Raw genomic sequence first — 24,562 nt, 5'->3', positions numbered from 1 at the left:
TGGTCTTCTCATCAAGATCTCTTTAGCCAGAATGTGTTGTGTACCATAGAATCTCTGTCATGTGATCTTCCAATGTACTGATTTAAATCTCCAAAAGAAAAAACTAATATAGTGTTGTATTTCTTATACAAATGTGCTACATGTGCAATACATAAAGTGCAATGTGTAGAAGGTGTGCACCACTCTTCCCCTAAATACTCTTACCCTCTTAGGGTGAAAAAGTGCATTTCACTCTCATAGTATGAATAAAATCCACAATACACGCGTGTCCAACCTGCATCCACCACCTGTGTGCAAAGCCAAACAAACGTGCTCAATCCCTTCCCCTTCAGGCATGCACCTTACCCGGCATGTCTTGTGAATAGCCTTTTCAAATCATGTAATCAACGTGCTCAATCTCCTCCTCGCTTCTTCATAAATTCTCGGTGATCATGAAAGATAAACATACTCCCATGGTGCAATATTGCTTAAAATTCCAGTTTAATAATGTAAAATTGTGCTTACATATATTTGAGGTACAAGCAGCTTGATTCTAGCAATCTCCAAAATGGCCGCCGCAGCACTTCCGATTGCATCTGACACCACATCTCCTTCTGACGCGTTTCGTCATTCAGTCGGCTTCCTCATAGGCAATACCTATTGCCTATGAGGAAGTCCACTGAATGACGAAACATGTCAGGAGGAGGTGACGTTAGACACAACCGAAAGTGCCGTGGTGGTCATTTTGGAGATTGCTAGAATCAAGCTGCTTGTACCTCAAATATATGTAAGCACAATTTTACATTATTAAACTGGAATTTTAAGCAATATTGCACCATGGGAGTATGTTTATCTTTCATGATCACCGAGAATTTATGAAGAAGCGAGGAGGAGATTGAGCACGTTGATTACATGATTTGAAAAGGCTATTCACAAGACATGCCGGGTAAGGTGCATGCCTGAAGGGGAAGGGATTGAGCACGTTTGTTTGGCTTTGCACACAGGTGGTGGATGCAGGTTGGACACGCGTGTATTGTGGATTTTATTCATACTATGAGAGTGAAATGCACTTTTTCACCCTAAGAGGGTAAGAGTATTTAGGGGAAGAGTGGTGCACACCTTCTACACATTGCACTTTATGTATTGCACATGTAGCACATTTGTATAAGAAATACAACACTATATTAGTTTTTTCTTTTGGAGATTTGGATCAGTACATTGGAAGATCACATGACAGAGATTCTATGGTACACAACACATTCTGGCTAAAGAGATCTTGATGAGAAGACCAGAAGATTGGAGAATGAAGTAGTGCGCTGTTGCTGGAATTATTCTTTAACTTTTAAAGTCCCACTTAAGGCCATACACCACAAAATACCTTTTACTTCCCGCATTTTCACTTTCTTACTCTGGCCTGACCCACCCTACCCCCACCAACTTCTATTCCATCATCTAAGCCCTGACTGGACAGAGGGATGGGAAGTTTGCAGAATACAATCATGAGTTTAGGGAAATGCAGTTCCAGTTAAAAGGAAATCAGAAAGGGTTATTGGCTAATAAACGTAAAAGCCATCTTCCGCTGTCCACTCTTAAACCCCGTACACACGAGCTGAATATCGGCTGCTATCGTACCGTTCAACAGAAGCCGGCCGACATTCAGCCAGTGTGTACACCAGCCTGTCCAACAGAAGCCGTCTGTTGAATGGGCAAGCTGGAAAATCAGCATCTAATTGGTGCTGGTGTGTTCTGGGGGGGGGGGGGTGAAGTACAGGTTCACTTTGTTGTTTCTTCCCCAGCTGCCATAACACAATATACACTACATAGCACCATACATCAATGTGCATTAACATGTAATCTTGCATGCTGCAGGTTTACTGCTCATACATGTGAAACAGCCCATACCTTAGGCGGGACTTGTGTTAAAAGGCGTACACAGCGTTCATTTTAAATGAATGAGCGATGCATTGTAGGCAACAAAATGCATTCTATGTGCATACGTGTGCATTTACCATTCATTTCTGAACTGCAAAAATGTGGACAGGCCACACAAGTCACTGTTCCCATAAAGAAGTCTCCGGAGTGAGAGGGGCCTTTGTCATCAGGTCTGGGGCTTGTGTTGAGAACGTCAGTTTGAGACACATCTAAGACCATTCAGAAATCACTGACAGGTGCATCTGACCTGCAACTGACCTCCTCCTGATCTGCTTTAAGCTATTTTTGCATTCCCATAGACTTTTATGGGATTACAAAATCTTTTTGAAATGAACAAAATGCCATCAACATAGGCATTGATAAAGTACAGTAAAGAAGACGGTAGCCCAATCAGGCTTTACTACACTGCACAAAATGAAGACCTATGATCCCACATCGGTGTGCTGATGGTCCACTATTGTCCAACCAGATGGCTGTGAACATTTCTTGAGCGAGCAGTTCATAAAACATACCATGGTAGACAAGTAGTTAAAGCAAGCTCACAGCTTGGTACCGGCTTTAACAAATGGCGAAAAGCTATACAGCCACCCAATCACTTTTACGGGGCTCTCTCTGATCCCTGCGGTTACTAATGGTCCCGGAAGCTGTGTGTATTACATCAGTTCCAAAGTCACAGCTGTCATCCCTCATCTAGTGTAGCCGAGGACGCAGCTAATCAAGCGTGGTCTGAATGATTAGCTGCGCTGGAGGGCAGGGGAGACATTGGGGGTCTAATAGACCCTTAATGACGCCATATAGAGGACCTGTTACCTGCCCAATGCCATCACATATAGGACTTGTGATGGCAATAAAGAAATAAATACAAAAATAAAAAGTGTAAACCACCCCCTCTTATTATATGAAAAAAACAAAAATGTAAAAAACATTTCCAAAGCACCCACCTACACACCCAATATAAAAAGCACAGCGTAAAGGAAGCACGTGCATGTAAACATCAATTGCACAACATATATGAGGTATTGTCATGAACACCGGAGTTAAAGCTATAATTATAGGGCCATAATTCACAGTCCATGCTAAACTGATAACCTGTAAAGGCTTTTAAATAGTCACCTTTGGAGAATTTTAGGTAGCGTCGTTTTTTAGAGTTGTCATTTTAGTGTATTAATTTATTGAAAACAAGATGTCACATGATGTCCAGCTGGATCCAGGCCGTTATTTTGTTATTGGCCGGGTGGGACTTTCAAAGATCCAGGTGGACGTCATCCCAGATCACCACCGTGCTGCGGCAAGATCTGTCACTGGCTGCGTCCATCGGACATAGCCAATGACCGATCTGTGTACCAGCCCGTTGCCACTACCATGTGACCACTGTGATCAATTACAACAGGTAACATAACAATTGTAAACAATGGATGGCTTCCTCTCATGTCATCCATTGTATACATGTGTTGCTAGCTGTGATTGGTCAGTGATCACATGGTACATACTGGGCCAATCACAACCCATTTGTGTCATGTGATTAACTGTGGCCGATCACAGCTAATCACAACAAAAAATACTGAATTAATCGATTTCAATAAGTTAAATGCTTGCCAATAGCAGTGAAATTCATTAACAATCATAATGTGACAATCATAATGTGTAAAAAAAAAAAAAATATTTAAAAAATACTGATCAATTCCCCAGAGTAGTACAATGTTACTTTGGTAATATTACTCTGGTCAGTGTTTAATTAAGAAAAAAATCATAGAAAAAAAAGTAATAAAAACAGAGTGAAAAAAAAAAATATATACCAACCCCCCTCATGGTCACTAGTGTCCCTGATCACCACACTAGTTAAATGGTGTACAGGGGTCTCCAAACTTTACAAAGGGCCAGTTTACTGTTCTTCAGACTTTAGGGGGGCCAGACAGTGGATATCAGGAATGGAAAATGTCCCAGTATCAGTGGGAGCAAACAATGCCCCATTTTTGGTGCTAATGAGAGGAACTGTGCCCAATCGATGTGTCATTGGAGAATCATGCCTCATCATTGGTGGCATTGAGAGGAATTGTGCCCCATCATTGGTGTCATTGGGCCTAATTGTTGGTGCCATTGGGGTGGAACTGTGCCTCATTGTTGGCGTCATTGGGAGGAATTGTGCCCCATCATTGGCGTCATTGGGAGGAATTGTGCCCCATCATTGGCGTCATTGGGAGGAATTGTGCCCCATCATTGGCGTCATTGGGAGGAATTGTGCCCCATCATTGGCGTCATTGGGAGGAATTGTGCCCCATCATTGGGAGGCATTCCTCCCCTTCATTGCTGTCATTGGGAGAAATTGTACCCCTTCATTGGTATCAGTTGGGGGGAATTGTGCCCCATCATTGGTGGCATTGGGAGGAGTTGTGCCCCATCATTGGGAGGCATTCCTCCCCTTCATTGCTGTCATTGGGAGAAATTGTACCCCTTCATTGGTATCAGTTGGGGGGAATTATGCCCCATCCTTGGTGTCAGAGGATAAAATCGTTCTCCAAGGGCCAGATAAAAGTAAGCAAAGGGCCACAGTTTGGAGACCACTGATGTAGTATGTTAAAAAAAAAAAATACATATTTTTTTTTATTTCTTTATTTTCCAAAAAGTGACAAAAAAAACAAAAAATTAGGCCAAAGAACTCCTCATACCTCTTACTAAATACCACAGACTATCTACTTCCCAAAAAAGGGTCATTTGAGGGATATCTGTACTGTCCTGATAGGCTATCAGTACATCAGGATTGATCGATTTTCAGATATATACCATAGTTTGTGGATTCTAACTTTCCTACAGACTAAATAATATACAAAAATGTGTGTTATTTTCACCAAAAATCTAGCAGTATACATTTTGGCCCAAATTAATGAAGAACAAATACTTTGCTGAAAAAAATTAAAGGAACACTTTGAAAACACATCAAATCTCAATGGGGAATAATATGCTGGATACCTATACTGATATTGACTGGGTAATTTGTAAGGAACATAAGGATTCCCCATCGTTTGATGGAATTGAAAATTATCAACCTACAGAGGACCCCGAAAATTGTCGTGCACCAGGAGGAACCCAGGACCCACTGCACCAGGAGGAACCCAGGACCTACTGCACCAGCGTAGGGTCTGACTATGGGTCCAAGGATTTCATTCCGATACCTAATGGCAGTCAGGGTACCATTATCTATCCTGTAGAGGTCTGTGTGTCCCTCCATGGATAGGCCTCCCCAGACCATCACTGACCCACCACCAAAATGGTCATGCTGAATGTTACAAGCAGCATAACGTTCTCCACGGCTTCTCCAGACCCTTTCATGTCTGTCACATGTGCTCAGGGTGAACCTGCTCTCATCTGTGAAAAGCACAGGGTGCCAGTGGTGGACCTGCCAATTCTGGTGTTCAATGGCAAATGTCAATCAAGCTCTATGGTGCCGGGTAGGGAGCACAGGGCCCACTAGAAGGCGTCAGGCCACCCTAATGAAGTCTGTTTCTGATTGTTTGGTCAGAGACATTCACACCAGTGGCCTGCTGGAGGTCATTTTGTAGGGCTCTGGCAGTGCTCATCCTGTTCCTCCTTGTACAAAGGAGCAGATAATGGTCCTGCTGATGGGTTAAGGATCTTCTACGGCCCTGTCCAGCTCTCCTAGAGTAACTGCCTGTCTCCTGGAATCTCCTCCATGCTCTTGAGACTGCTGGGAGACACAGCAAACCTTCTGGCAATGGCATGTATTGATGTGCCATCCTGGAAGAGTTGGACTGCCTGTGCAACCTCTGTAGGGTCCAGGAATCGCCTCATGTTACCAGTAGTGACACTGACCCTAGCCAAATGCTAAAACCAGTGAAAAACAGTCAGAAAAGATGAATAGGGAAAAAAATGTCAGTGGCCTCCATCTGTAAAACCATTCCTGTTTTGGGGGTCGTCTCATTGTTGCCCACCTAGTGCACCTGTTAATTTCATTAACACCAAAGCAGCTGAAACTGATGAACCCCCCTCTGCTACTTAACTGACCAGATCAATATCCGAGGAGTTTAACTGACTTGATGCTATACTCTGATTAAAAAGTGTTCCTTTAATTTTTTTTTGAGCAGTGCATTGATTTACAAGATTTTATAACAGAAATGAAGAAAAACTTGTTTTCAAAATTTTCAGACTTTTTTCGATTTAACAAAAAATAAAAACCCAGTGGTGATTAAATACCACCAAAGGAAAGCTCTAGTTGTGTGAACATAATTATAAAAATTTATTTTGGGTAAAGTGTTGCATGACTGAAAATTGGCATGGGTGGGAAAGGGGGCAAAAGTGCCTGGTACTGAAATGGCTAAACAGCGCAAATATCTAGCAACATAAAACTACCACCATTTTATTCTCCAGGGTCTCAGCTTTCAAAAATGTAGCAAGAAAATGGATACTGTAACGTGTGCAAAAAACAAAAATTTAAATTTTCCCCATAGGCAAGTGAGTAAAGCTTTGGAAATGGGATAGAAAAAACCCCATTACACTTGGGAGGTGATACAACTCACGTGTATGTGTATGCAACTATGATTTCAGCCTGCTATTGAGCTTTACTGAGGCCTACCTTGAAATGCAGCACTCCAGATCTAAAGTAGAATTCCCGCTTACACATAACTAGCCCTAAAACTGTCCCCTCCCTATAAATTGTAAAAGCAGGGTGTAGCGCTAAATGAGTAACAAAAATGCAAAATCTGTACTTATATCCAATATAGACACATTAATAAAGTGACCCAGTGATATGAAAACGTGTCAGTATCATGAATAAATGCATGCATATGTCATCCAAAATGCATAAACAGTATATGGTGAATTGATAAATCTGTATAAAGTGCGACAAAGTGCTAGCCTTGTCACTAAGTGGTGACAAATCAGGTGCAAAGTGTCGGACCAATTAATCAGACAACAGTCCACATCTAAGGTGCATATCAGATCTTGATGATCTTCAAATCCAGTGATCTGTTCAGGTATTGTGGTGATATAGATAAGATTGCGCACTCACCAGATACGCAATCAGACTGCGCATTTGGAAATACCAATTCCAGAGGATTGGAGATCCCTTTATGGTCCGGTCTGGTGCCCCTCACTGCCTGGTATCCACTGCCACACATGATACAGCCGCTCTGTGGGTGTTAGTAGCTCACAAGGAGCTACTAAAGAGGAGGCCAGATAGTGTAATACCTTTTAAAACAGGTGATGTTTATTCAAAGAAGTGCAGCACAAAAATTGTGAGGAAGACAAAGACACTGACCATCTGATGATAGCCAAGATGGCCGCCGGGGCCCACTTGGCGCTGGCGGCGTGACGTCACAACTCCCTCCGCCTACCACCTATGCTAACCTGTTTAGGAAAGAGGTCTACATTTACCTATTTTTAGGCAGCTCCGGTCTGCTCACGTGATCCAGCTCCCCTGTGGCAGCCAGCGCAGCTTCAGGGAAGAGAAGAAAACGATGACAGATGGGCCACTGAAGCCAACGTCACCACTCCAGGCATTACTAGCCGTTGTCAAAGCGTTCTCTCCTCCCCCTGGATAACCAGACTGGACCAGAGTAGCCTGAAAACAGGGAAGTATATTCATCTTTGTTACACAGATTAGCATACAGTGCTAGGAGGGGGGAGGGGACAGTTTGATGTAAACAGAAGTTCCACTTTACAAGACTGATGCCGATACCAGCCAGGAGATACAGACATGATGGCAGACAATGCTACTAGGGCAGCGCTGTGTGATTTTCAATGTGTAATCCTCATGTCTTCCATTTAATGCAGTTTAACTCCCAGAAAAGAGGTCTTATGGGAGCCATGAAGGTGTATTTCGGCCAGTACAAACCTCTGCATCATCTATTTTGCAGTTGTTGCCTAATCAGTGGCTATAAAAGTGATACTAAAGGCTTACATTTTTTTTTTTAACCCCTTTACGCCGGCCGCACACAAATGTGCAGCCTCCCGGAGTCTGGGCCTAGACGCAGAGCGGCCGCACATTTGCGTTCATGTAAGAAAAAAAACATAAGTGCTGAGAGCGCGTGCCCTGTGCGCTCCCAGCACACGTCTGGTACTCACGGAAAGGTCCCAGCCTGCTCTTTCGATCGGGATCTTTCCCAATCATGTGACCGCCGTGACGGCGCATCACGGAGGTCACATGATCCTTAAACCACTCCCCACCCGCCCTGCCTCCTGGAGTCTGAAACTCTTGAAGGGCCGGGAGGCGCCGGCGGGAAGGGGTTAAATAACAAACATGTTATACTTACCTGCCCTGTACAGTGTTTTTGCACAGAGCAGCCCCGATCCTCCTCTTCTTGGGTCCCCTGCCAGGGCTACTGGCCCCTCCCTCCTGTCGGGTGCCTCCATAGCAAGCAGATTACTATGGGAGGCGCCTGAGCAGGAGCACTCCCTAGCAGCTGCTCTGTGTCCCTATTCACAGAGGCGCGCTCCCAGCACACATATCCGGTACTCACGGAAAGGTCCCGGCCTGCTCTTTCGATTGGGATCTTTCCCGATCATGTGACCGCCGTGACGCGTCATGGCGGTCACATGATCCCTAAACCACACCCCACCCACCCTGCCTCCCGGCGTCTGAAACTCTTAAAGGGCCGAGAGGCGCCGGCGGGAAGGGGTTAAATAACAAACATGTTATACTTACCTGACCTGTACAGTGGTTTTGCACAGAGCAGCCCCGATCCTCCTCTTCTTGGGTCCCCTGCCAGGGCTACTGGCCCCTCCCTCCTGTCGGGTGCCTCCATAGCAAGCAGATTGCTATGGGAAGCACCTGAGCAGGAGCACTCCCTAGCAGCTGCTCTGTGTCCCTATTCACAGAGGTTCACTGCCTGGGATTGATAGCAGTTTGAGCCAATGGTTCCTGCTACTCTCAACCAATGAGGAGAGGGAGTCCCAGGATAGCCGAGACTCCAATGCACATGGCATGGGCGTAGGTGAGTATTTTTTTACCTCCATGCATGAAGGTAAAAAAAAAAAAAAAATTTAGCCTTTACAACCACTTTAAGGTAGGTCACCCAACTCCTACAAACATCAGATATATTAATATCAATATTGAAAAAAGCAAAACCTAAAAAACAAACAAAAAAAACCTACCCCGGCAGGCAGAACCTGCTTGTTTGGCGCACCTCAGTGACACGGCCCCGCTATAATAAAGCAAAATAAATGTTCTACAAAACATAAAAAATAAGCATCAATGAACAGTTGAAGCTGATCAATCCAAGCACAAGGCTCACAGCAAGGCAGATGTATGAGTGAAGTATTGTGCCATTGCCAGAGAACAGCTCCTCTGCAGCACTCCCTGGCTGGGCACAAATCAAATCCTGGCCGACATTTCATTAATGTGCCCGAGCTGTGCGGAAACAAAGCCCCGCCTACAACGCGGCAATATTATACACACATTAGACCGTTTATTAGCTGCCAAAAGACGGTCGCCCCCCCCCCCAGTTCATGCATGTGTTATATAGTTCCCTCAACAGCCACAGAACAAGACAAAAACTAGCAGATTCATCCTGCAGGCTGAACAAGCAAAAAACCACTCGATTCCCCCATCCATGGTGAACGGCGCGGATCAAGGGATTGCTGCAGCCAGATATTGCATTCACAAGTCACAGCAGCCATGACAGTCTAAACAGCCGAACAGTGACGGTCTTATAGGATATTCAGCTGACAGATTTCCTCCCAGCTCAGACGATTTATAATTTGACTATTACTGAGATGGGTGATGCCGACACCAGGAGTTGGCTGAAAATCAAGCTGTGATTGGCTAGCATTAGGCATCACGAACAGAACGTACACAGAACAATAAAGCTTTCTTATGACAGAAGACTTCACAGTGCTATGCAGTGATCAGAGAGAGTTGGCTGATACCGTCGGCCCTGTATGGTTATACTGAATGAAAAGTTCAGAAATCTAGGGGAAAAAAAGGAAAAAAAAAAAAAAAGGGTGGGGGGGGGGGGGTGGATTAATTACAGAAATAGGTCTGATGCATTTTGTTGCTGCCAGCAAGATCCTGTATATTTTATATTTATTTCAGGTACTTAGATAGCGCCGTCAATTTGCGCAGAGGTTTACATATTCATTGTACATTCACATCAGTCCCTAACCCTCAAGGGGGGTACAATCTAAGGTCCCTAACCCTCAAGGGGTGTACAATCTAAGGTCCCTAACTCACATTCATACATACACATACTAGGGACAATTTAGACAGGAGCCAATTCACCTACCAGCATGTCTTTGGAAAGTAGGAGGAAACCGGAGTATCCAGAGGAAACCCACGCAGGCACAGGGAGAACATGCAAACTCCAGGCAGGTGGTGCCGTGGTTGGGATTCGAACCAATGACCCGAGTACTGCCAGGTGGAAGTGCTAACCATTTAGCCACTGTGCTGCCCATATAGAAAAGACATCAATACACGGAGTGTGTTTACATGCGTACAGTGTAAATAGACCATATGGGCCACAATATAAATATCAGTGTGTAGGCAGCAGGTGCTGCGGCCATTGATTATGCACGATTAGGCTGGGTTCACATTTGTGCGGAATATCGTGTGTGATTCACAAAGGACCCGCACCGCATCCCTGTGCAAATCACATGTGAATTGTGTGCGGTGCAATTGAAGCCGTACATTTTGTCTGGCTCAAACTGCACCGCATCAAAAGGTGCAGGACCCTTTTTATGGTCCGCATTTGAATCAGATCGCACGGGTATTCACATCCATGCGATGCAATTCTGCACATCGCACCGCGTTTTGAGGACCGATTTTGGGGTGTTAACATACACACCCGCAGCGGTTCGCATGAACGAGGTGTGATTGTGATGCAGTGCGCCATTCACACAGTAAACGCTGCAAATGCCACACCGCATCAGTGTGAACCCGGGCTTAGTGTTTACATGTCAGTCCACAATCATTCACTTGGTGGCAGTGCGCACGCACAATGGTTGCCACACAGTCATTCAGACTGGCCATGTCATTCTGCACCTGTGCTGCCACTATCAATAGGAAACCTCAACAGAGTGAAATTGGGATGGCCGCTTCCTAAACATTGATGATACAGACATTACCCTGAGCAGCAGCTAATAAGGCCCTGGTGCCAGGGGTGCATTTACCACAAGGCACTTGCCTAGGGTGGCATTTTTCTAGGGGGCAGCACCTCCCCACAGAAGAAGGGATGGAAGAAGGGACATGAACCAGGTGAGACCTGAGAGAGGCTGCGGGCTGCTTGATGCTGTATGTAGAGCCTGGCTCTCCTTCCCGGGGATGTCCAGAGCTGTGAAGATAGGTGTCTTTTTCTCTATCACTGGGTGGGGGGGGGGGGGGGTCTCCCAGATAGGCGGCAGGGGTGTTGTTGGTCAATGTCAGGCTGTCTCTGCGGGCGGGGTGGTCGGTGTCCATGGGGGTGGACGATTTTTGTGTTGCCTAGGGCAGCACAAATCCTAAATACAGCACTGCCTGGTGCCCAACCTGCGACCATTTGGTATATGAAGTGTGGCCCTCAGACCTCAACAGTCTGTAGTGGGAACACTGATTACAGTAATGCATTGATTTTACCACCCTCGTGTAACGGTCTCAGTTTCGTATTTTCTGCAGCATATCTCCAGTCAAACATCTAGCCTGTGCACACTCTCTGACCCTCATTTCCTCTATTAGGTCTGCAGTCTCTGACAGTCCTCTCAACTAGGGATGCACCGAAAGTTCAGTGACCGAAACGCGTCGGACAAAAACACTCCTTTCAGCTGTTGGCCAAAATAAAAAAAAAAAAGCACCCATACAGGTGCCAAAAAAAACCCCGCCCCTTGCCGCCACTCAGTAGTTCTGAGCCTTAGCTAAGAAACCATTGAACCCGGCGCTGGGCATAGAGTTGAGTGAAGGAAAGATGGCCTCCACTCATCTCTATGCCCTTGGAGGACCAGAGTGATGTCACTTCCAGTTACAGCCATTTTTTTTTTTTTTTTTTTAAAGAACTAGATCAATGCTTTTTTTTTTTTGATTCAATGCATTGCAGAGGATAGATGTGGCCCCATATCTCTCCATAAAGAGGACCTGTCACTAATTATTTCTATTACAAGGGATGCATGCATTTCTTGTGATAAGAATAAAAATGATACTTTTTTTTTTAAAAAAGGGACAGTGCAAAAAAAAAAAAAAAAAAGTTTAAAGAGCCCCCGTCCCCACGTGTGGTGAACACATACGTAGGCCATGCCCACATATGTAAACGGTGTTCAAACCACACACATGAGGTATCGCCACGAACTTCAGAGCAAGATCAACAATTCTCGCACTTGTAACTTTACACTGCTAACCTGTAGAAATTTTTAAAGCATCACCCACGGAGATTTTTAAGTACCGCAGTTCATGCCATTCCACGAGCGTGCGCAATTTTAAAGCGTGACATGTTGGGTATCTACTTACTCGCCGTAACATCCTCATTCCTATTTTACAAAAAATTGGGGTATATATAGTTTTTTTTTTTTTTAATCAAACTTTTTTTCCAAAAAATATATCCTAATTTTTAAAAACTACGCATTTTGGTTTCGGTTTTCGGCTAAGTGCATTTTGAATTTTCAGTTTTGGTACCAGAATGTTGATTTCGGCGCACCGCTACTCTCAAGTATTACATACATTGAGCTTTATGTGCAGATGATGTCAGGGGCCACATTTGAGGCCTGCTTTGGCGCATAAGTTGACAACCACGTTGGCACAAGTGTTTACATACAAAAAGCATCAAATCTAGTCATACACAGTAGTGAGAACGCAGATTTGCCCAACTTAGGTTTACGCGGCTAAATGTTGCAAGCCAAAACAGATCAGTGTGGATGGGCTCATAGGATGCAATACTGCTGTGCTCAGATCTACATAAAGTACAAAAAATAGCGCAGCAAATTGCACGCCTCTGTGCAGGAGCCCATAAAGCAGAATTTAGGTTTGTTTTTGTTTTTCCCCCCAAATCCAACACTCAAACTGCAAGTTTATTAGGGCATACGTGAAAACCTGCAAAACTCTGCGCCTTGACTCTTTTCAATCAGGTTGCCTAGCTGCTGTGTAGGCATAACAGGAGGACTTGGATTCTGATTTCCAGATGTGAGCTCTGGGAGCTGCGATACTAAAGGTTTACATTAAAACACACAAACCTGTTATATTTACCTACTCGGTGCAATGGTTTTGCATAGAGCAGCCTCGATCCTCCTTTTCTCTGGGTTCCCTGTCGGTGCTCCTGGCTCCTCCTTCCTGCAAAGTGCCCCCAGAGTAAGCTGCTTGCTCTGGGGGCACTTGTGCGTGCTTACTCCCGAGCTGCCTCTGTGTCTAGACCAGCCTTTCTCAACCAGGGTGCCCAGGCAACCTGGGGTGCCTTAAGGTTTCTTCAGGGGTGCCTTTGCAAAAGGTCTAAAAATTGCCCAAAACTGGTATGCAAGCCAGTGGGTGGAACAAGCCCACCTTTAAATTACACAAAGCCACAGGTCTTCATTGTGCACCATTACGACCATCTAGCTGCCAGCATCCTGACAACCAATGACATCATCAGTTGATAAGGAGGATGTCAGCTGTCTGCACAGCATCCTAGTGTGACCCTCCCCTGCCCATTCCTATCAGTGCTGGGGTCACTTTAGTTCAGTGATAGAGAAAAACTGAGGGAGAAGAGAAACAATGGAGTACTAGTCAGTACCAATGTGCAAATGTGTATTTGCTTTGGAAGAATAAATCACCTCTAATGTTGGGTGTCCTTCATGTGTGGATGTTGCTGCGTTATATAAAACTATTAGAATAGTTTCACATTTTAGAATGGGGTGCCTTAGCCTCCCTAGCGGTCTGATTATGTCCATATTTCTCTGCTCAAACTGGTAAATTTTTTTTGCATGGAAATATGTCGTTTTTTTATTGTAGGCTGTAATTTTTAGGAATAACTCACTGAAATCTGTCCGAACAAGAGTCTAGTAAACATCCCGGGTATGATAAAATTTGAAACACGAAATCATAAATTATAATATAATAAATTGAATTCAATAATATAATCAAACCAAAAACACTGAAATGTGAAATATAGCGCCAAGTTCGCACATCGCTGAGCAAAGTCGCAGAATCGTTTTCAGTGTCTGATGAGGAATTTCCCCCACGAATCATTATCACTCAATTCTGCAAGTGGTTCTGATTTACTATCGCTGTTCTCTAGCCGTTCTAAACCGCTTTTGACCTAAAGGGACGCTTTTTGGACGCCATGGACGTTTCTCAGTTTCCAGGCAGAAAGAACAGTAAAAATGCAGGCAGGGCGCAGGACAAAGCACTCGGGACAAAATGTATGTGAAATGGTTTGATACAGGAATGTTATACTATGTGATTTTACTGTATTTAGTGAATGTCACTTTTTGACATTTTTAAATTTCCCGCCGTTCCATCCCCCGTACGTCCCGACGTCGCAGGGAACGAAGACAGATGCTGGCATTGGCTGGAGGACATTGCCGGGGACACTGCAGGGGGGACATCGTGGGAGCGCAGGACAAGGTAAGAGAAGAACAGATCCCGGAGCAATGCTGCAATGTATTCCCGAGTGTAGCTCGGGGTTACCGCTTGTGGTGCTGAAACTTCACCTCGAGCTACACTCAGGAATACCGCCAGGGGGGTTAGGACTGTCTGAAATTTAAAAGGGTGCCTTGGGATTGTCCATAATTTTAAAGGGTGATTTGACTGAAAAAGTTTGAGAAACACTGGTCTAGACGACACAGAGTACAGCTCGACCCCACCCCCGCTCCCTCCTCACTGGCTGTGACTGACAGCAGCAGCCAAAGGCTCTAGCTCCTGTGTCTAAGCCAATGAGGAGGGAGAGACTTGGGAGAGATGCTGCTCTCGTGCATATTGCTGGATTGGGCTCAGGTAAGTATTAGGACTGTGGGGGGGATGCTGCAACTGAAGGTTTTTTACCTTCATTCAAAGAATGCATGAAGGTAAAAAAAAAAACCTTCAGCCTTTAGAAACCCTTTAATTTGGGCAGGAACCCTCACTACACAGAACAATGTGACTCACCCCGGTCTTGTTCCAAAGACAGCTGCATTTAATAAAACAAGTTACAAGTGGTTGGTACAAAAAGCGGGGGGAGGAGGATCAGGATGGAGAAACTCCATATTACATGCCAAGTCCCTGGCAAAGAAAAGTACTGTGTTTCCCTGAAAATAAGACAGAGTCTTGTATTTATTTTAGGTAAATAAAAAAATGCACTAGGGCTTATTTTCAGGTAGGTCTTATTTTTATTGACTTGGTGACACCCCCTCCGACGATCCCCGTAGGATGGATCGGATCTGCGGATTGAGCATAATGGATCGGAGTCAGATCCACAATCCACAGATCCCATCCATCCTACGGGGATCGTTGGCTCGCAACCTAACTGATCTCTCCGCCAGCTCCACAAAAAGGTACGTTTTAAAGCAAGCCCCCCCCCCCTTCTCTCTGCCTTCTCCCCCCCCCCCCCCAATACATGAAGCTGCAGTGCTGTCACCAGGGTCTGGGGATTACATACTTACTTGCTGCATACTCTGCCCGCCCCTTCAGCACCCGTAGCAGGATTGTGGACCCGCCCCTCTGCTGCAACTCCGAGGAGGAGAGGTGTCCGAAGTGCCTGCCTCACTGTCCGCCCCCTCAATGCTTGCTTATTTCAGAAGCGGCACATACAGGGACGGACTGAGCCTCTCATGGGGCCCTGCAGTGACCCCGGGTCCTCGGGCAGTGCCCGAATGGTCCGTCTGCCCCTGGTGGAGGTTATTATTATTATACAGTATTTATAAAGCACCAATAGTTTGCTCAGCGCTGTACATTACAAAGGGGGACAGAACATGTGACAGAACAATACCAATACAATGCAAAACATGAGGGGATTGAGGGCCCTGCTCTTTGGAGCTTACAATCTAGGAGGGAGGGGATGGTGGCACAGGAGGAGATAGCTGTGGGGGATGGGAGGAAGAGTGGAGGAGGTCGGCAGGTTAGCAGGGGGTGGGGTAGGCTTCCCTGAAGAGGTGGGTTTTCAGGGCACGCCTAAAGGAGAGGAGAGTAGGTGATAATCTGATGGGTTGGGGCAGGGAGTTCCAGAGGATGGGTGACACCCTGGAGAAGTTCTGGAGGCGGGCATGGGAGGAGGAGACCAGGGAACTAGAGAGAAGGAGGTCTTGTGAGGAGCGGAGTGTGCATGCTGGGTGGTACTTGGATATTAGGTCAGTGATGTAGTTCGGGGCAGTATGGTGGACGGCTTTGTACGTCAGTGTTAGGATTTTGAGGTAGGTCTTATTTTCGGGGGAGGGCTTATATTAGCGGTACATCAAAAAGCACAGCTAGGTCTTACTTTCGGGGAACCCCGGTAGTTACTACAGAGAATTTCCTGCGATAATGACATCACTTCCTGGAGACAGTGGCACGGTTTCACCACCAAGCAATAATACTGAGGAACCTGTTCTAATAGCTGGCATATGGATAATACGTAATATGGGGAGCGCAAATGTATGATTTCCACATTCGCATGCAAAAAGAACCTTGCAGTTAACGCAGCTTCCATACAGCTGTTCCAGGCTTATTAGCCACCATCAGTGCAGGACATGGACACCATGACAGGGCTTATGATTCCCCCACCAAATCCTGCGGGTTAAGACAGCACTGGAGCAACATATCACCGATTGGGGCAGCGATGGCGACACGCCAGAAAATAACTGAATTGAGGCAACAACGCTAACAGTCGCCAGTGACAGAATCACCCGTCTGACGCAGGCCTAGAAAATGACTGCTTTAATACAATTTCCTACGCCTTCTTCTCCGAGACATACTTTATATGCAGAATCTGTGAACAGCTAAAATATGACATGTCCGCCGGACTAAAATGAATGTTCCCCAGACTCGGCTGTAATGCTGCCATGGTAACCGCAGGCCTCGAGCAATGCAAAAAAATCAATGGTAATTATTGAAGGCAAAACAAGAGATAACTGCAAGAAATGCTAACAGTCAATGAAAATACTAGAATGCCGGCATTTCTGTTTGCCTAAAGAACATTTTAAAATGCAAGCGGAAAAAACAAAAAACAAAAAGAGGGGCTCTGGCCATGAATATTCCTTTGCTATTACACTGAACTCAAGGAAGCATACGGAAAAAAATGGTTTGGCTCTAGAAAAACACCCTTCATCCTATTTTATGTGGCTGCTTTATCTGTTCATTTGAGATCACAGTGATTGGCTGACCTTTGAGACCCTCCCATGCACCTAAAAGCCGCCACTAAGAAATGCGAGAAGCAGTGGTGCACCGAAATGAAAATTCTGGTGTCGAAACCAAAAATTCAGGATGCAATTGGCCGAAAACCAAAATGGACAGTTTTTAAATATTAATATATAATTTTTTGGAAAAAAATATATTTTAAGGATTACAAAAAACACCACAATATATACCCCAATTTTTTGGTAAAGTACGAAAGATGTATTGGAAAAAAATAGTTTGATTAAAAAAAAAAAACAATATATACCCCAATTTTTTTGTAAAATAGGAATGAGGATGTTACGGCGAGTAAATAGATACCCAACATGTCATGCTTTAAAATTGCGCACGCTCGTGGAATGGCGTCAAACTACGGTACTTAAAAATCTGCATGACTGACACTATAAAAAACGTCTACAGGTTAGCAGTGTAACGTTACAGAGGAGGTCTAGTGCGAGAATTGTTGCTCTTGCTCTGACGTTTGTGGCGATACCTCACACGTGTGGTTTGATAACGGTTTACATGTACGGGCGTGGCCTACCTATGCGTTCACCACTACGTGCGAGCACGGGGGGACGGGGGCACTTTAAACTTTTTTCTTTATTTTATTTTTTTTAACACTAACCCTTTAAAAAAAAATTTTTTATCACTTTTATTCCTATTACAAGGAATGCATACATTCCTTGTGATAGAAATAATTAGTGACAGGTCCTCTTTATGGAGAGATATGGGGTCAATAAGACCCCACATCTCTCCTCTGCAATGTAAAGTATTAGATAAAAAAAAAAAGCATTGATCTAGTGCTTTAAAAAAAAAAAAAAAAAAAAAAAAAAAGGCGCCGGAACAGGAAGTGACATCACTCTGGTCCTCCAAGGGCATAGAGATGAGTGGAGGCCATCTTTCCTTCACTCAACTCTATGCCTAGTACTAGGATCGGTCGGTGGCTTCTCAGGTACGGCTGAGAACTACTTAATAGTGGCGGGTGGAGGCAGCAAGGGGAGACAGTGGCAAGGGGTTGGGGTTATTTTCGGCGCCTGTTTCGGTGCTTATTTTAACATCGGCCAACTGGGGTGTTTTCAGCTGAACCGTTTCAGCCACCAAAATTTTGGTGCACCCCTAGAGAGAAGTGTGTCTCATTGGTGTGAAATGTGAGCAAGGACGAGAGAGTGCCCTTTAATTTTTGTGTCCCCCCACAAGTGCAGTACAATATAAAAAAAACCCTCATCCTTGGATCTTTGCTCGGTTCAAGAGCTACTGCCACTGGCAAACTATTTACGTCCAATACTTTCAAGGTGTTCCTGCATCAACCGCTACATGCTGTGGCTCCACACTAAGACCGGTCATAGAGGACGTGATTTTCTTTCCTGCAACCACAGGTCGAAGGAAAGAAAATTACTCAATTCCCCATCAAAAACAGCAAAAGTGTTGATGGGGGAATCCCTCTTGCGCAGGGAGCTGGATAGTCACACCAGGCCTGGTTTGTGATTCTTGTGTGGTTGGTTGAACAGAAAACGCAGGTCTGCTATGTATTGGGGCATGGCAGGCCTATGGCATGTCTGCATCTGCATAAGGTACCACCACATGTCTCCCAAGTTGCCGTAATACTTTGTCGTAGAGTAAGTGCCGGTTCACATACAGTGAAGGAAATATTTGATCCCCTGCTGATTTTGAATGTTCGCCCACTCACAAAGAAATGGTCTAAAAAGCGAATGTTCGGTGTATTGTAACACAGAGACAGAATAGCAACAAAAAATTCAAAAGAAATGCATGTCTAACAACTTATGCACTGATTTGCATGTTCATCAGGGAAATAAGTATTTGATCCCCTATCATTCAGCATTTCTGGCTACCAGGTGTCTTTCATACAGGTAACAAGCTGAGATTAGAAGCAGTCGCTTAAAGGGAGTGCTGCTAATCTCATTTTGTTACCTGTATAAAAGACACCTGTCCGCAGGAGCAATCAAACCATCAGATTCCAAACTCTCCACCATGGCAAAGACCAAAGAGCTGTCCAAGGATGTCAGGGACAAGATTGTAGACCTACACAAGGCTGGACTGGGCTACCAAACTATCGCCAAGCAGCTTGGTGAGAAGGTGACAACAGTTGGTGCAATCATTCGCAAAAGTCAAATGCAAAACTGTCAGTCTCCCTAGGTCTGGTGCACCATGCAAGATCTCACCTCGTGGAGTGTCAATGATCATGAGAACAGTGAGGAATCATCCCAGAACTACACGTGAGGATCTTGTCAATGATCTCCAGGCAGCTGGGACCACAGTCACCAAGAAAACAATTGGTAACACACTACGCCGACAAGGATTCAAATCCTGCAGTGCCCGCAAGGTCCCTCTGCTCATGAAAGCACATGCCCAGGCCCGTCTGAAGTTTGCCACTGAACATCTGAATGATGCAGAGGAGGACTGGTTGAAAGTGTTGTGGTCAGATGAGATCAAAATCAAGCTCTTTGGCATCAACTCAACTCGCCGTGTTTGGAGGAGGAGGAATGCTGCCTATGACCCCAAGAACACCATCCCAACTGTCAAACATGGTGGTGGAAACATTCTGCTTTGGGGGTGTTTTTCTGCTAAGGGGACAGGACAACTGCACCGCATCAAAGGGACGATGGACGGGGCAATGTACAGTCAAATCTTGGGTGAGAACCTTCTTCCCTCAGCCAGGGCATTGAAAATGGGTCGTGGATGGGTGTTCCAGCACGACAATGACCCAAAACACATGGCCAAGGCAACAAAGGAGTGGCTCAAGAAGAAGCACATAAAGGTCCTGGAGTGGCCTAGCCGGTCTCCAGACATTAATCAGATTGAAAATCTGTGGAGGGAGCTGAAAGTTTAAGTTGCCAAATGTCAGCCACCAAACCTTAATGACTTGGAGAGGATCTGCCAAGAGGAGTGGGACAAAATCTCTCCTGAGATGTGTGCAAACCTGGTGACCAACTACAGGAAACGTCTGACCTCTGTGATTGCCAACAAGGGATTTGCCACCAAGTACTAAGTCATGTTTTGTGAAGGGGATCAAATACGTATTTCCCTCATGAACATGCAGATCAGTGCGTCCTTTGTTAGACATGCATTTCTTTTGAATTTTTTTGTTGCTATTCTGTCTCTCAGTGTTACAATACACCGAACATTCAATTCTTAGACTGATCATTTCTTTGTGAGTGGGGAAACATTCAAAATCAGCCGGGGATCAAATACTTATTTCCTTCACTGTATATGCGGGATTGCATGTGATTTGAACCGCATCCAATCCGCATGACATGTGAAATACATTTGCTTCCTATGGTGTCTGTTCACATATCTCCGGGGCACTGGCAGTGCAGATTGAGGGAAAAAAAAAGGCTGCCTTCTGAGCAGTGCGGCCTGATTCAGGTGCAGATTACAGGCTACTGACTTCTATGGGAACAGCTTCTGAATCGCACATGTCATCAGTTGTGAACAGGATTTCAGCCCAGGATCAGGTTTCAGCACAATTTTCTCTCCTCCCCCGCCCCAACTCCTCTCCACCTCAGCAAAACCAAAAAAAGCCTTGCAGAGCCACATCCAAACCAGCCCCGAACCTGTGGAGAATACAACCTCTATCTGTGTCACAAAAACCGGTCCTGAACCGCTCAACAAGATTGTAATCTGCACTGAAACCAGACCACGAAATCCAAAACGCACGTGTGAATCGGCAGTAAAACTCTGCCTCCTGGGATGTGTGGTGCGATATCCCAGGAGGTGCAATCCTGGCCTAGGCGAGGAATAGGGGAGTATCAGCCCACCCCATAATAAAGGGCATTTACACTGCCTAACTTAACCCGGCCATACATAGATCAAAATTCGGCCAGTTCGGCGGGGTCGAGTCAAATATCAATCCATGTATGGGCACCTTGGTTGTACAGAAGTCGATCGATTGATTGACTTCTGTACACCCACCCTGTTGAGTTTTTGCCAAACGATCATTACTGCTGGCTATATTGCTATAGCCGGCAACACTGATTTATTTATTTCAGGTACTTATATAGCGCTGTCAATTTACGCAGCACTTTACATATATATTGTACATTCACATCAGTCCCTGACCCTCAAGGGGTGTACAATCTAAGGTCCCTAACTCACATTCATACATACACATACTAGGGACAATTTAGACAGGAACCAATTAACCTACCAGCATGTCTTTGGAGTGTGTGAGGAAACCGGAGTACCCGGAGGAAACCCACACAGGCACAGGGAGAACATGCAAACTCCAGGCAGGAGGTGACATGGCTGGGATTCGAACCAACGACCCTAGTACTGCCAGGAGATCATTGTGTTTTCAAGGCGGGGATGGCTCAGCAGGTCCGCATTCCCCCATGCACCTTGAAATGGCATTTTTTATTAATTTAACCAGTGGTATAACTATCTCCTATTAGGTTAAAAGGGAAGAGGGGGAGGGGGAGGGGGAGGGGGTTGGGATATACACCAACTGGTCAGATCATGAAGCAGGATAATGGATGTAACACTACAGTATCTGTGAATAGTTTCAATACACATTCTATACGTCTCTGCTTTGAAGCACAGTACAACAATTGCGCTTAACTGCTCATCTCAGAGTCTACAGTGAGCCATCGATAAGATAAACACCCTTTAGACATTCCAAAACAGACATTTCAATCTGATAATAAAAAAAGAAAAAGGGGAAAAAAAAACTACCACAAAAAACCCAACAAGTGGAACAAGGTGATGTCAAAACAACGAAAAACAAAAAAAACCCAAAAACTTAGAACCCCCAAACAATTACATCTTTTCTGAAACCAGAGGCCCTGTAGAATAACATCACACCAAATTTGCACAACAGTTTATCAACACACATTTTCCGAAAGAAATACACTAAAATGAGTAAGTGCACACAAACACAAAAGAATACCCGAGTGTTTGTAAAATATAAATGGTGGGATTATGCTGAGTAAGTGGATACCAAACATGCCAAACATCAAAATTGCAAGCGCCAGTAAAATGGCAAACAACTATAGTACCCAAAAATGTCCACAGGCAACACTTTGAATGCTTTTGCAGGTTTTCACTTGAGAGATAAATGAATTCTAGCTCTAGAATTGTTGCTCTCACTCAGACATTCACAACACCACCTCACCTGTGGTGTAATTCCTGGTTACATAATACATGTATGACTTTTGCTCTTGTTTGCATTTGTATGTGTGCCTGGGATGGACAAGGGTGCTTTATTTTTTGTTTAAACATTTAATTATTTTTATCATAATATAATTTATTCAAACTTTTTCTTTTTTTAACTATATTGTTATCACAAGTGGGCCCCCTACATGATAGCATAGGCAGTTGACATGCTATCGTTGCCTTTATCAAGGCATCAGGAGTCTATTAGACCCCACGGGGTTTATTTACTAAAGCTGCTGACTCCCTTCTGCATAGAAACCAATCAGCTTCCAGGTTTCATTGCCAAAGCTTCATTGAACAAGCTGAGGTTAGAAGCAGATTGGTTTCTATGCAGAAGGGAGTCTGATTTTGGACTCTCCAGCTTTAGTAAATAAACCCCCATGTCTCCTCGCGGCTCATCAAGCATAGATTTTGCGGTTTCCCCAGCCACAACTGCTGGGGAATGAGTGCACAGACACTGGAAGGGACTGAATGTTTCCGGGTTCGTGAATTGCAGATGAGATCGGGGAACAGATGTCTCGATCTCCTGATTGGCATCCTAAGGTGAGTTACCGCAGTCCCAGGTTCCCCGGAGGGTGACAGCGAGCCCCATTCTCAGTACCGTCATTTTAAAATCACATTTTTGTAAAAGTGAAAAATTAGATTATCGGCTGAAAAGAAAATGTCTGCAAATGTGAGCTTGTTTTACCCACCTAAAGTCCAGGTAGTTTATAAACGGCCCTATGGGTGCCAAGTGGTTAAATAATTGACCCGAATTCAATTCACTTTCCCTAGAAGCTGAACTTTGAATGTCTTCTGCTGAAACCCAACTTTTCTTTTTAACTAGCAATATACATTTCTCTGAACATAACCTAAGGCCACCCACAGCATCTGTAGGAGCTGAACCTGGCAGGCTCATCCGCAAAACCATGATTACCATTATTAGCTGTCATGGTGATCATATGACTTTTGAACCGTGTTGATTAGTTCCTGATTGCTCATGTAGACCACTGGTTTCCAGCTACAGCTCTGAACTTAAAAGCACATACAGCTGCAGGCTCCTAGTTCTAAAACAGAACTTAGGACTTAGATTGTAAGCTCCCAGGATCAGGCCCTCCTAACCCTCTTGTATTGAACTGTATTGTTGCTGTATTGTCTCCCGTTATATTGTAAAGTGCTGAGCAAACTGTTGGCGCTATATAAATCCTGTATAATAATAATAATAGATCAACTTTCATTCACCACCAGGAACCAAGGCTAAGAACATTAAACCAAAACCATATAAGCACCGCAGTTTGATGTTCTGACCGTTATCTAAGAAAAACAGTCTAAGCATACGCCTAAACAATCAAAATGACCTTTTTCTGACGGCCTCCCTATACGTGTGGGTTTGCATGGGGCAATCTTACTATACAATCTCCTTTAGATCTACCAACAACCATGTAGTTCAAGAGCTTACCTGACTGGACACATTGTTTGGATAGTTTAGTTAGGGGCTCATAATATATAGTTTAGTTGTATCTGAAGTAGATTGTAAATTCAGATTGCAACATGTATGGTGAGACCCTTAGATCCATAATAACCCACTAATTCCAATACAATCTGCAAAATAGCCAAACTGGTAACACGTATTTTTTGACATTTCCAGCTTGTGTTGATGGGCTTTAGTCACTTTAGTTTATGATCAGTTTGAGATGCTTCTAAGACAGGGGCGGACTGACCATTTGGAAACTCGGGCACTGCCCGAGGGCCCGGGGTCAGTAGGGGGCCCCATGTGATGCCCCTGGTACCTTTTTCATAGGCTTTTTTGAGTTTGGGCAAGGACACAGGGGCCCCATGATCCCCTATTGCCCGGGGACCCCATGAGTTGTCAGTCTGCCCCTGTTCTAAGATTAGAGTTTGACCTGCAGTTGATGTCCTGCTGATCTGACTGCAGCCTTCTAAGCTGCCATCAACCTATTTCAAGCTGGTTTTAGATATCTATTGAATTATATTGGGAGAGAAGAAGTACTGAACAAAAGCCCATCAACACAGGCACATGGGAAGGATGATGAACCCACTATCCAGGAAAAGGTTCCAGTGGGAAATTGCATACATCAGAGCATGGACTACAACCATCCAAATACAGCACAGCAACCATATGGATTGTCAAGGTCACATCAAATATTCCTTTTCAGTATACTTTACAATAAACTAAATAAAAGTGTAATCGCTTAGTCCATTACAATTTCCCATTACAGAAAAAGTCCCAGGACAACCTTTATTTTCGGAAAAAAT

General features: G+C 44.6%; 1 protein-coding gene across 4 annotated transcripts in view; it reads right to left on the bottom strand.

The window, feature by feature from the left end:
- Positions 1–24,562, bottom strand: part of BCL9 (BCL9 transcription coactivator) — a 448,616-nt gene that overhangs the window by 15,498 nt on the left and 408,556 nt on the right. The gene's annotated exons all lie outside the window — the stretch shown is intronic.

Source organism: Staurois parvus, unplaced genomic scaffold, assembly GCF_062004578.1.
Source record: "Staurois parvus isolate SC_StPar_1 unplaced genomic scaffold, SC_StPar_1.0 ptg000574l, whole genome shotgun sequence".
Lineage (NCBI taxonomy): Eukaryota > Metazoa > Chordata > Amphibia > Anura > Ranidae > Staurois > Staurois parvus.
Note: the sequence above shows the minus strand (reverse complement) of the source record. Positions and strands in the feature narration are given on the sequence as shown.